Source organism: Crocodylus siamensis, chromosome 6, assembly GCF_052110815.1.
Source record: "Crocodylus siamensis isolate JL-2025a chromosome 6, ASM5211081v1, whole genome shotgun sequence".
NCBI lineage: Eukaryota > Metazoa > Chordata > Crocodylia > Crocodylidae > Crocodylus > Crocodylus siamensis.
Window position 1 is genome coordinate 57918964 of NC_143400.1, and position 14548 is coordinate 57933511.

Consider the following 14548-nt stretch of genomic DNA (forward strand, 5'->3'; position numbering starts at 1 on the left):
GCTTCAGGATCTTGGGGCCATGACAGCACAGAGCCAGGGCTGGGGCAGATCCATAATGCACTCCTTGTATGCCCTTGTGGTGGTGACAGTTCCATGACAAGGGGCTTGCCGGGAGTGGATCACAGCCCTGATCCAGGTCACAGCCCTGCTCTGTCACCACTCTGCGATCCTGGGGTCTCCATGGAGACCAGCCGGGACCTGCGCAGACAGACCATGCAGCCAGGCAGATGGGATGGGGCTGTGGGCAGGTGGGGAGTGGCGTCCAGGAGTGGGATAAGTAGGTGGAGTTTGGGGCATAACAGCATGGGTCCAGGACCCAGAGCAGAGCTTCAGTCCACTTCCCACATGTCCCTGTCTACAGAACTAGTGCCCATTGCAGGGTCATGCAGGGAGCAGATTGTGGCTCTGCCCCAGTCCTGGAACCTGTACTGTCACCACCCAGGAACATGGCCCCACCCTTCTGTCCCACTCCTGGATGCTGCTCCCAGCCCTCCCATGGCCCCATCCCATTTGCTTAGCTGGGCACAGGTCCCAGATCTGCATGGGTCCCAGCCAGACTCCATGGAGATCCTCAGATTACAGGACAGTGACAGAGCAGGGCCAGAGCCTGGACAGTGGGACCAAATACATGTGCCACAGCCTGATCTTTGCCGCCACCCAGCAACCTGAGCCAGACAAGGCTGAGTGGCCAGCCGCAGGCTGGACAAAACTCCTTGGCAAGCCAGATTCAGCCCATGTATTTTGCTCACCCCTGGCCTAAGATAGATGCTCTGCTTGGGTAAACTCATTGACTTCCACTTGCAGCTGAGGATGTTATGTAGGTGGTTTATTACTCATTTTTATCTTTGTTCATTTAATTTGTGTTCAAGTCTTTTATATTTTATATTAACCCTTTTAATATACTCTTCACAGTCAAGAACCTCAGAGCAGGAGGCATTTCAGTAGAACAGCTCCTGAAGACCAGCAGTTTACTGGATTAGTTTGATGACATGAGATTGCTTGAATATGCCCTCGATTCAGAAAACAGTTTACTGTGAGAGCAATTAATATCCTCTTTGTAGTAGGCCCTGTGACTTGTGCTTGTTCCCTGAAAGACCCTGTGGAGTGCTACTGCTAAAGTGCCAGAGATTAAAGTACAGTATTCTAGGCACATGAAAGAGACAGTGGGAGACCAATGAGCATTTAGCTGCATCCATCCATTTTCTCACTTCAAGGTTATACACCTTTGATACTGAAATCGTGTGACAGGTGTGGAACCCAGTTTTCTTTCTGTTTGGGCAGGGGGTATATAAACTAGGGTTTTTTAATGCTCCTGACTGTTTTTTTCCCCCAGAATGTTGTAGTCAGAGTTCAAGAAAAATACCATTTTTTTCTTCTGTCTCCTCTCATGTATATATAAATGAGGGATAAAAATCAATCGCAGCATAGCAGCAGTTCCACTCACTTCCCTAGAGGCAAGATTACATGTCAGGTCCTTAGCAAAGGGCCCTTGAGAAAAACAATTGCTGTATCCTAAAGGTAACACCTCCTTTATTCTTCCCATTCTTTAGGCATGGTGATCATCTCTACTTCCTTTTTTTTTTTACTAATAAATTGTATGGGTTCTAAGAAAAAGGGATATAGATAGCACTGCAGATGATCTTTTTCTCCCCTGGTATTTCAACTGAGAATCATAGAATTGCAGAAGAATGTGGCTGGAGGGAACTTCAGCAGGGAACCTAGTTCAGCTCAACCCCTCTCTAAATCATTCCAGAAAAAATGTTTGGCACTTAAAAATTTCCAATGATGGAGTGTCTTCAGTTTCCCTAGGTACGCACTTTGAGTTTTTATCTACCCACACATTTATTCCTAATATATGACCTAAATCTCCCTTGTTGCAATTTGAGACCATTCTTGCCCCATCCCTTTGGACACAGAAAACAATTAATTGTCATGCTCTTGATAGAACTTCTTGTTTGTATTTAAGGACTGCTGTCAAATTTCCCCACCTTGGTCTTTTCCCAAGTAAATAATTATAATGTTTACAACCTTTCCTCATAGGTCATGTTCTCTAGACCTCTGATCATTTTTTTACCCTGTTCTGGACTCTTTCGAATTTGGCCATGTCTCTCTTGTAGTGCCTGAAATTAAACAAAGATTCCAAGTTAGGCCTCATCAGTGTTGAATCAAATGGAAGAGTCACTTCCTGTGAAGTGCATTACTCCTGATAATAAATCCCAGTATGCTATTAGCCTTCTTGGCAACAAAATTATGCTATTGAGTCATATTCAGAATAGCATGCTCCTGCAGGCCACATGTCTGCAAACTTTGTACGTGTGCTTAATCATATTCACATGAGTAGTCCCACTGAGGTTAACACACATGCTGAGTTTGTGCACATTCGGCTAAACTGAGTCCTCAAACATAATTAGGGAGAGAAAATTGATGCTTAGGATCTAAATTTGACCCCCTTTTTGTTCCAAAAGACAAAAAAACCTGTGAAGAACAGCTCATTCAGATTTTTTTCTCTGTATTCACTGAAGATTATATAAATATTTGCTTAACCTAAAATTCTTTCCAAAAGAAAGGGGGAGTTCATAATTTTAAGCATTGTAATCAAATTATAATAACTCATCTACTGGCTTACACTAGCTATGACAGAAAGCACTGGAATGTTCAGTTCCAGCAGGGAGAAAAAACACCTGGCAAGTGTTGGAGATATATGGAAATTGAGACCCAACCCCCCCAGCCCCCAAGTCATCTTTCATCTTTCTGTGTTTTTTGGCTCACAGCCTTGTCAGGTATGACATCCTAAAGATGTCGGTGTCAACAAGCATGGCCAACCATCACAGGCTAGGTGACAGAGCTATAAGCCAGAATATATGGAAACAACATAAGACAAAATCAAGAATGCTCTTTAGCATTTCAGAATGAGCTCATACTTCATAACCAGCTGCCAAGTCTTGATCTATCTCTCAAAAGAGAAAGAATGATACCACTTAAATAAATAAGCAACTACAGGGAAGAAAAGTAAAATGTAACTGTCAGGTATACATTTTTTAAAGAGATATGGATGCCAATTGTAAGTTATCTGATTACGGAGATCCTTTCTGTTCTACAGCTTGAGCAGAATTCCTGAGCTGTGAGATATTGATTCCTCTTAATACTTCCAGACAGGGGTACTTCATCTTTATAATCTGCAACAGCTCATTGAAATCAAGAATTTCTCATCAAACAGGAATGGGATAACAATAATTGTTTCTCTTACTTAAGCCTTCTAAATTATCTACCTAAGTCAATAATAAAATTAATAACTAGAGATGATACAGGGAGCATAAATTGTAGAAATAAGCAACTAAGCTTTATTCTATGAATTTGTCTTTCCTTGTCCTTATTTTGCCTTGTAAGTGTCTTTGAGCCCTCTCTTGTCCTCTCTAACTCATTACTCAGCTGTGCTTACAATGGGAACGATGGAATTGCACATGTAAAGACAGTTTACTTATAAGTAAAGGTTTTTAGATTGACAGTTTCTCAAGAAAGGGACCATGAGCTGATGTACAGAGTTATATGGGCATAAAACTGTTAACGTTTAAATAGATTTATTCCATTTTGCATTAGAATCTACCTCTATTTTTGTTTGGGTTTTTTTCTTTTCTGAAGAAAATGCTGAGTGCTTATAGAACGATTTACAATGAATGTTCCCTGCCCCTATTAGGTAAGTGTTTCTGTGGATGACAGCTGGATTTAGATGAATACTGTAGTATTGGTCAATAGTATTTTAAAACAATCCAGATACCTTTTATTTGATTGTTCTTCTTGTTACTTCACAAGCCAGAGATACACCTTAGGCATATTGGAACAGATTCCCTACTTCACCCTACTCAATTTGTGCTGTTTAGACAGCACAAACTGAAAGAGTCCAGCCCTAACACTTTATTAAAGGATGCAGCTATATGGTGCGGAGAAAAGTTCAAAGACGTATAGTAGGGCTGTGCAAAACAGCACCCTTTCATTTCGACTTCCATTTCACTGTTTTGAGGGGTCAGTGTTTCATTTTTCTGTTTCAAAGCATTGTTCTGTTTCATTTTGTCAAAACTTTTTCGCTATTTCAATGAGTTTCAATATTTCAGCCATAGGCTATAATGGGGAATCATGAAAATGCTTATAACTTCTTCATTTCTTGCCTGATTGGGATGAAAATTGCAGGGATGGTAGCACCTTCTGAGGCCATGCAACCTGCCAAGTTTCAGGGAGACAGGTGCAGGGGTTTGTGAAACTGCACCTCAAACTGCACCTCAACCTGTCCGCACTGGTCCAGACCTGCAGGGAGTTAACCAGGAAAGCCAAGGCTGCAACAGAACTCCAACTGGCTACTAGGATCAGGGATAATAAAATGTCCTTTTTTATATGTGTGGGGAGCTGGAGGAAAAGCAAGGGCAACATTGGACCCCTGCTAATGCAGATGGGACAACTGACACCCAGGAAAAAGCCAACCTACTAAATGGGTACTTTGCATTGGTCTTTCACCTGTCCCATGGGATGCCTCTGCCCATCACAGGACAGGGAGGCCCGAGTGAGGGAGATTCCTTGCCTTCCATCAATCCTGACCTTGTGAAGGAACACTTTCAGAGGCTGGACACCTTCAAGTCAGCCGGCCCTGACAACCTGCACCCCAGGGTACTCAAGGAGCTGGATAGCATCATATCTTAGCCCTGGCACAGATCTTCAAGAATTCCTGGTGCTCTGGTGAAGTGCCTGAAGACTGGAAGAAGGCCAATGTGGTGCTTATCTTCAGGAAAGGGAAGAAAGTGGATCTGGCAAACTACAGGTTGATCAGCCTGACCTCTATCCTGGGGAAGGTCTTAGAAATGATCAAACAGGCCATTCTTAATGAACTGGCCGATGGCAACATCCTGAGAGATAGCCAGCATGGGTTTGTTGCAGGTAGGTCTTGCTTGACCAATCTTATTTGCTTTTATGACCAGGTGACCTTTTCACCTGGACAAGGGAGAGGAGATTGATGTTGTATATCTTGACTTCAAAAAAGCCTTCGAGCTGGTATCCCGTGATCACCTCTTGGCAAAACTGGACAAATGCAGCCTCAGGTCCACCACAATCCACTGGCTGGGGAATTGGCTCTGTGGTCAGACCCAGAGGCTGGTGGTTGACAGAAGTCAATCATCATGGTGCCCTGTGGCCAGTGGGGTCCCTCAAGGCTCTGTTCCTGCACCTGTATTATTCAACATCTTCAATAATGATGTGCATATTGGAGTCAGAAGCGGACTGGACAAGTTTGCTGATGATACCAAACTTTGGGGTAAACCATCCACACCTGAGGACAGGAGGGTAATCCAGGCTGACCTCAACAGGCTAAAGAAATGGGTGGATGACAACCTGATGGTGTTTAACACTGAAAAATGCAAGGTTCTCCACCTTAGGAGGAAAAACCTGCAGCATCCTTATAGGCTCGGCAGTGGTACACTGGCTAGCACTAGAGCTAAAAGGGATTTAGGGTCATGATTGACCACAAGATGAACATGAGCCTTCAATGTGATTATGTGGCTAGTAAAGCGAGCAAAATGCTGGCTTGCTTCCATCGATGCTTCTCAAGCAAATCCCAGGACATCATTCTTCCATTGTACTCAGCCTTGGTGAGGCCACAGCTGGAGTACTGCATCCAGTTTTGGGCTCCACAATTCAAAAAGGATGTGGAGAAGCTTGAGAGAGTCCAGAGAAGAGCCACGCGCATGATCAGAGGTCAGGAAAACAGACCTTATGACAACAGGCTGAGAGCTATGGGACTGTTCAGCTTGGAAAAATGCAGGCTCTGTGGCGATCTGATGACCACCTATAAGTTTATAAGGGGTGTCCACCAGTATTTGGGGGAACATTTGTTCACTACAGCGCCCCAAAGAACAACAGGGTTGAATGGTTATAAACTCCTGCAAGACTGTTTCAGCCTGGACATAAGGAAAAATTTCTTTACCGCCCAAGCCCCCAAGGTCTGGAACAGCCTGCCATCGGAGGTGGTTCAAGCACCTACTCTGAACACCTTCAAGAGAAAATTGGATGCTTATCTTGCTGGGATCCTATGACCCCAGCTGACTTCCTGTCCCTGGGCAAGGGGGCTGCACTTGATCTTCTGAGGTCCCTTCTAGCCCTAATGTCTATGAAATCTGTGAAAGCAAAATTTGTATCACTTGCTGGCAGTGGCAGATTGCTGTCATCCTGCACATAGATCTGATGGCCCACTTCCCACAGGCACAGCCCTGCAGCCCTCCCATGCGGTGTGGGCTCCCAGATCTGCATGCAGGATGACAGCAGCTGCTGCTGCCAGCTGAGGCCAGCTCCAGCACTGGGTTCTTCCTAGCACTCAGCTCAGGCTGTGCTGAGCAGATTTGGTGCTGGTGCTGGCCCCAGCCGGTAGCGGCAGCATGTTTTCATCCACATTCTCCACAGCTAGTGAGTGCAGAGCTTTAAAAAAAAAAAAACTCCACATTTACCGGCTTTGGCAGTGGTGACTGGGGCCTCTGGGTGCTCATGTCAGAGCCCCGCTGTGCAGTGCGGATCAGTAGGGAATAGTTGGGATCACTCCCCTGCCTGGCACCCACACAGCAGCTGCCCCATAGTGCAGGTGCAGCATGGCATCACAGGGCACCGCACACTTTTCCAGAGCTGGGGCAGTTCCAGCAGTGAGCTGGAGCTCCCAGTTTGATTCCCCAGCTCTCTGATCATTCCTCCAGCTCTTCCCAGGGGACACAGCCCCCAGATCTGAGTGTGGGGTTTCAGCAGGCTTCTGATGCTGGCTGGAGAAATAGCTCAGAACTGCCACCATCCTCAGCTGGCAGCGGCAGCCTGCTGTCATGCTGCATCATCCAGGGTCTTATGCCCCCTGGGAAGAGCTGGAGAAATGAGCAGAAAGCTGGGGAAATTGAACCAGGAGCTAGATGTCAATATCAGAGAGCAGTCCTTCCCCTCTCTTCCCCCTCCCTCTCCTTATTTTCTGTTTCGTTGCAAATAAGCTCTGCTTCAAAACTCAAAACGTTTCAAAACTTTTGAAATGTTTTGAGTGCCCTCGTTTTGTTTTGAAGCTGTTTCGAAGCCTGTTGTTTCATTTCGATTTTGCTGCTTTGAGCTCAAAATGTGTCAAAGCAGCATCAAAACAAAATACCCATTGAAATTTCACACAGTACTATTGTATATACCCTGTACTTGGAAACTATGCCTCCATTAGGCAAGGATAATCTGATAATAGCAGGTACACTGGACAGGAAGGAGTAGGCAGGAAAACTAGAAGGAAAACTGGAAATTGCTATTTTGCTTAAGATTCTTGGGAAATTTTAGTGAAACCCAGGTTATAGTAGGTCCAGAGGCCAAATAAAAAATCAGTGAACTGTAACCACTTCCCACAAGGGTACCTGTCACTGCTGCCCTCAATTGCACACAGATACCTAGAACCTCAAAGAACCTGGTTAGTCAACTACCATAGGAGATGGCAGGACCCAGATTTGAGTATCATTTATTTTCTATGAGCTCCTGAGTAAAAGAGATGTTTCTCGGTTTTGGTTCTTGGGGTGAAAGGAAGCTAAAGTCTTTCATCTAAATCTGCTGGTTAATATATTATCATAGGATCCTAGAGAAAAGAGCATATACCATGATACAGAGAAGACAACCCTCCCACTCCCTGCTTCAGCTTCTCTCATGGACATAAGCAGCAACGAGATGCTGCTACTGTAATGCCCTCCTTACTTGTTCACTGATGACATCTGAAGCAGTATTGTCATGGTAGGAACCTGTCGGAACTTCTTTCAGTGTTCTGGAGCATGATGGTTTCCTGTCCCTCTGCCCACCTCCCCTGCCCCTGCTGCCATGCACAATCTCCCTGCTGAGCTGACCTTCAGTCATTTAAGCAAAGAGTTTAAAGGGGCTGAAAGTATGGCGCAAGTCCAAAGCAAAAGGACTAGAAGGAATGAGATAATTTTAGCATATTTGTTGTTTTTCAATCAAATGCTAGGACAGCTTAAACCATGTAATAACATACAATATTACAACTTGAGAAACTATGGAGAAATGGAAGACATTTTTTTTCTTATAACCAGAAGTGATAAGTTACAGTAACACATGTGAACATGATTACTCTGGGTTTAACTTTCAATAATACAAATATTATATAGTACAGGTAATACAAAAGATAATCTATCCTGGTATAACCACTGTGTCAATATATAGGGCTAGCAGCTTTCTTCTGCCATGATGAATTCCCGCAAAATACACTTTTATAAACACTGAACTAAGCTGTGAGTGAGAGAATTTTGGACTCATATATACTCAGCAGAAGATCAGTTTTAGTTCTGCCATTTTCTGCTGATAATGCAATGCTTTCTTGTTAACTCAGTGACAGATTCTGATATTTAAACATCCCACTTCTATCAGAATTGGTATCCTGCACAGCCTTGATTTTTCTGCTTGTGAGGCACATCCATCCACAGTATATCAGGGGCAAGCATGCTGAACATTGGTATTTCTACAGCCCTTTAAATATTTGGTATCAACCAGGGCAATTATTAATTCAAGCCATCAAAGGTCTTCCCAAGCCTAGCAGGCCATTGGGGTTAATGTGATTAAGACACATATGGAAGTTATGTAGCCACCTGTTACATCCATTGTATCACACTCATCACATCTAGCCACCTTTGACTCCCCCACTCAAATGGCCAGGTACCTATTTAGAGCTGGGGCAACCATGGGCAGAGTAGACCTTTGGTAGAGTAGAACTTAAATTCATGTATCTAGAGTCTAGTAAAACACTTCAACTGCTTTGCCACCTCACCCTATTATCAGTTTAACTCCTTTAAGAATCTTGTTTTCCAGAAATCTAAGTCTTTGACTTTACAAGTGTTTCATGTTTGAGAAATCCAAATGCTTTCAGTAATGTAATTTCCATTTCAAAAGTGGCTTTTCTTTTAAATATGTTCACTTTATATTAAACAAAAGGAGGAGATAGGAAAAAGCACCTTTGAAATCCACATATTTTCTTCTTTGACCAAATCTCCACATGAACACTTCATTTCTACTGTTATCTCCAGATAAATTTCACTGCGCATGACATTGTATAGAACATATATTCAAGGGGAAAAATTCTGCTGAAGTATAAAAAAGAATAAAATTTAATTTCCAGGTGATTTAACATAGCACATGCATCAATACCTTACACATTAATTTGTGAAGTGTATTTTAGATAGTTATGGGTTTTAGGGAGGGAAAAACTTGTTTACAAATGCTGTCTGTGGTTTCTTTCTTTTATTTTTAAACATTTTTTTTGATAAAACCAAATTGTCAGGCACATAGGTATCTAAAAGCGAAATCTTTTTAAAAATTAAATTGAATGTTTTAAAATTAATTTTAATAGACTATTTAATAAGATAATATTTGGAGATGGAGAATTCTCCAGAGAGCAATGAACTACAAGTGAGGACATTGAGTCTGTTCCTACCTTTGCCATAGTTTAAAGGAGGTGTGCTCAACCTCTGGCCTATAGGCAAATGCAGCCTGTGGAGCCTTGGAATCTGGCTAGCAGGGCTCCCATGGGTCAGGAAATTTGGCAGCAAGGGATAGGTGGCAGTACTGCCACCCATCTCCAATGTAAAAATCCTAAGCCCTAGGGGCCAAATCAGAGCCACATTACACCCCTTTCCATCTGGGCAGTTACGTTAGGAAGCTAGGGCCAGGCTGTGCCCACTTCTCCCCATGAGACCTGGCTATGCACTCTTTCCTCTACCTGACCAGGTTGGGTCTGGGCCTTGCCCCTTACCCCTATGCAGCTGGTTTGGGGTCAGGCTGTGTCCTCTCCCACTCCCCTCTCTCACATGTAGAGAGCTAGGCCATGCACTCTTCCCTCCATTCAGCCAGATTGAGGCCAGGCCACCCCCCTCTTTCCCATGGGGCTGGACCATGCTCCCTAACTTTGCAGACCTAGACCGGGGCCAGATCATGGTCCCTCCCTGGCATAGGGCCAGGTTGGGGCTGGCCCAAGCCCATTTCCACCATGCAGCTGAATTGGGACCAGGCTATCCCACTTTGCACAGCTGGAGATGGGTCCTCACTGATCTAGCCCACAGAGAGATCAGACATTGCCCATCCAGCCTGCTGCCAAAAAAACTGCGGAACACCACTGGTCTAAAGCTCTGATCCCACAGGCAATTGCATGCAGACTGTGTTGATGGGAAGCCCTGATGACTTCAGTAGGGCTTCCCAAGGATATAGTGCCTTGTAGTGTGAAATAGCATGCTTAAGCCAAAGATTCAGGTCTGATCTGGGTTGCTAGCTTTTTTTTTTGCTTCAGTTTAACCATCTATAAAATGGGTACATTAACAAGAATTCTATTTTAAATTATATACATTTTTAAAACAGTTCAGTATCCTTTTACTTATTTGCTAGTTTATTCTTTTAGGTTCTTATATTTTTCTCATCACTTCCATTCTGTAGTTGCATTATATGAAAATCATAAACATAAAAATAAAAATTCAAATTTTAATAATAGCTGTTGTTGTGTTCAAAAAACGCACCTTAGCCCTTTTAGACAGCCTTGCCTATAGTATAGAAATCTAATCCAAGTAATATTATGTCCTTTTTTTGCAATTGTCAAACACATTAATTATTTAAAAGACATTTTCATTTCTTTTGCTCTGAATATTTATCTTACTGGAAAGTAAAAGTTAATCTTTGCTCTCTGTTTCCCCTCTTATCATACAACAGACAAATGATTCCTACAGCTAGCGTGGTATAATAAAGCATCTGCCTCTGTATGAACAGACTGCCAGATAGCCTTAGTGAACAGTCAGTTTAGGAATTTGACAGGTTACTTTATCAGTTATTTGCTCAAGGAGGGTTATATTGTCTGCAAAACACTGACATAAATTGGGGCAGAACAGATTTATTAAGGGTCCAGATTCATCTTTTACCATTTGGTATGTGAAATTTTTATTGATGTAGTGCATTTGTTTAAAAGAGTTGTGCTGTGAATACAGGATTTTTCAGGGTTAGGATAAAGCTAATATGTTAATTTTTACTCCATTTATCCTTCTAGCTAGTATGTGTTGAAAAGGACAGATATTTATTAGGCCTGTGCAAAGCGGCTAGTATTCACTTCAGATTCAGATTCAGCCGATTCAGAGGACAGTGATTCGAGTCAGTGATTTAAATCACTGTCCCAATTCAATTTGGCTGAATCTGATTCAAAGATTCAGTTGCTGCCAAATCTCTGAATCAGCCAGGCCCATCCCCCACAGCCTAGCAATGGCTGCCTCACCCGTCCCAGCTCCTGGCACCATTAGAAAAACACAACTCAGCTCATTGGATGCTGCTGGGCAGGGGGGGCAATCCTTGTTACTTCCCACTGCCCCAGGCTGAATGGGGGGCTCTGCACTAGTCCCCCAACACCCTCTCACTCCCCCAGCCACCCCACCAATGGGTGTCCTGCCTGAGCCAGCTCTGGCCCTTTAAAAAAAAAAACCTGAGAAAACCTGCAGACTCACCGCTCCTGCCACCAGGGGGTGAGCCTTGCTGCCCCCCACTGCCCCGCAACTCTGCACAAGCCCCCTCAAAGCCCCGAGGCCACTGCAGGGGCAGTGAGTCCCAAGGCTTTTCTCTGTTTTTTTTTTTTTTTTTTCTTAAAGGATCATAGCTGACCCAGGCAGGGCATCCATGGGGGGGCCGGGGGAGCAGGGGGGGCATTGGGGGCCTCATGAAGAGCCCCCCCCCATGCAGTGTGGGGCAGTGGGGACAGCAGGGATTGCCCCCTTGCCCAGGAGCACCCGGTGAGCACTGGGGCTTTTCTTTAAAGTACCAAGCTGAGGCGGGTGGGGGCAGCCATGGTGGGGGTAGGGGAGCGGAGGGGTGTTGGGGGGACTGACAGGGGTTCCTCCATTCTCCCCTCCCCTCCCCCAGCCTCCCCTTACCTGCCCCTAGTACTTATCAGCTCAGAGTCCAGTTGATAAGCTCCCTGCTGCAACCACTGGGAACTGCTCAAATCGTCAAAACTCTCTGAAACTTTTCCAGAGATTCCGAGAGCTTTGAATCGATTCAGACCTTTAATTGGTCCCCTGATTCAATTTGGATTTGGAGATTCAGCCACCGAATCGGGCTGAAACTCCTCCGAATCGAATTACCTCCTGAAGCTTTGCACAGCCCTAATATTTAGTATCAAGTTTTTCTGGTGACAGGGAGTGAGAAAATTCACAGTTGTCACTATGCTCCATACAGTAGCTGATTGGCATTTCACAGTTATATGGAGAATATATTTCAGATCCTTGTGTTCTGAAAGGACAAGACTCTTGCCACTTGATCTAATGGAAAATTCCTGTTAAGCATGATACCATGTCCATTCTATTGATTTCAGCGGACATTGAATCAACTGTTTAGAGGTACATAGAAGAGCAATGATGGCTAGAGCTAGGTGGTATCATTAAAAAATTTACAAATACTTGTTTTCATGTAAATGTGGAATAGCTTTGATATTTTTTTCCTGGTTACTTTTGGTATAAAATTGTGCTGCTGAGTTTTGCTTAAACAAATTCCCACTTGAAGCTTCCATGATATGATATGAATACCAGGAATTACATTTCAATTATGTGGACCAGTGAGTCCTACTACAGGATAACCATTGGTCTATGGTTAAGGGTACTCTGAGGATGTGGAAGTGTAAGGCTTAGTTCTATGGCCTGAAACAGTCCTTACCACTGACCATTGGCTATTCTAGTGTAGGATACAAGTCTCTTTCATTTCCATGAAATACCTTTCCCTGGTCTTGTATTTCTTATGGTATCGGAAAGTTCTGAAATCTGAAAAATGTTGCAAAATAAGACTCCTGTTTCCTGCACAGAACTAATGTGGACACTGGCACAACACTTAAGAGACTTATGTTCAAGTTCCTTTTCTGCCATAGAGTATTTCTATAACCTTGGGTCAGACAATTGGTCTCTTGGGCTGTTTTCCCCATCTGTAAAATGGGGATAATAACACTTATTGTTAAGATAAATGTGCTGATCATGAGATACTCAGATTCTTTAGTCTTGGGAATGATAGAAATAGGACATATAGAGATGAGTTTGAAAAATTTAGGAAGTTTAAGGAATCATGGGCAGTATAAAGCTAAATTTGTTCTATAGAATATCTTCAAATTACTTAGTTTTTCCTCAGTATACATAGATTTGGAATATCTGATAGTTACTGTTCTCTGAGTGGATGATATAAACTTCATAAAAAACTTTTGGAACAGCACTATTCTTGTGTTTCTATAACAAGGGTTGTCCTTTTCAGAAAGGCCTGCATCTACCCCATCCTTTTGCCAAGTTCTAATTCTTTAAAGGACAGGAGTGGAGAAACAATGTCTTTAAGGCCAGGTACACACATTATACTTTTGCTGGCATAAGTGTTTGGAAAACTGGTCTATACTCATAACAGAACAGAATTTCACCACACGCAGACTGGTTTAAAAATGGCAGAACCTGGTCTAAGATTTGCTCTCTTCCCCCTGTGCTCCCCTGCTGACAAACGTGTGTTCTGTTCACTACCAATCTAAACTACACCACTTACAAAAAACTGTGTAACTTAAATTGATTCCACCTTGGGGTTTTTGAATGTCTGTATCTGAGGGTCAAGTAATCTAGGAGGACAGTTGATAACAGAGTAAAAGTATAACATCAGGACCTGGGAGAACAGCTGTTCACCAGAATTCCCCAAGGGATAACAAAGTCTAATGGCTTCCAGGAAGGCTGATTTAAACTGGATATAAGAAAAAAGTTGTTTATGGTGTGTATCTCCAGGGTCTGGAACAAACTCCCACCAGAGGTGGTGCAAGCACCTACTCTGGACTCCTTCAAAAGACAGCTGGGTTTATTTCTTGCTGGGGTCACTTGATCCCAGCTGACTTCCCACCGATGGCAGGGTGGGGCTGGACCTGATGATTTCATGAGGTCCCTTCCAGCCCCTAATGTCTATGAAATCTATGCAACTTAAGGTCAGCTGGTTAAAAAGCTTTCAGCTGACGCCATTCTTCAGTGGAAAATTGGGTTTTCCAAGATTTTTTTTCTAGGTTGGAAATGTAAATTCTCTAAGGTATCTCATGGAAGATGCATTTCAGATGCTTCATGCCTAGCTATAGATGTTCTTTTCTACAGCTAAGTCTCCCAGCTGAATATTTCCCATGATGCACTGCAGTAGCTCAGCAAAAAGGGAAGTCCTAGTCACTGGTGCTTCCTTGGCCAAATAGTACAACTCAGAGAAGAGAATCAGAGCATGAAGCACGCAAACTACAGCTGCCTAAAAGCATTGTAAAGGTATTTCCAAATCAAAAATTCCCTGCTAAAAATATCTAAGGTTTGTTTGTGACTCCCAAAGCAAGTTTTGTATTAGTCAAATGGATAATCCTGCCTGGCTGGGACTGGGTTGTGTAGTTTGAACTGGTTCAAATTGTGCTTCTTTTAAGGGTTTCTTGCCTAGTTCTTTAAGAGAAGTTTAGAGAAATCCTCAGGTTCTTGTAACCCAGGGAAGTCCTAGTTTGGAGCTCTGT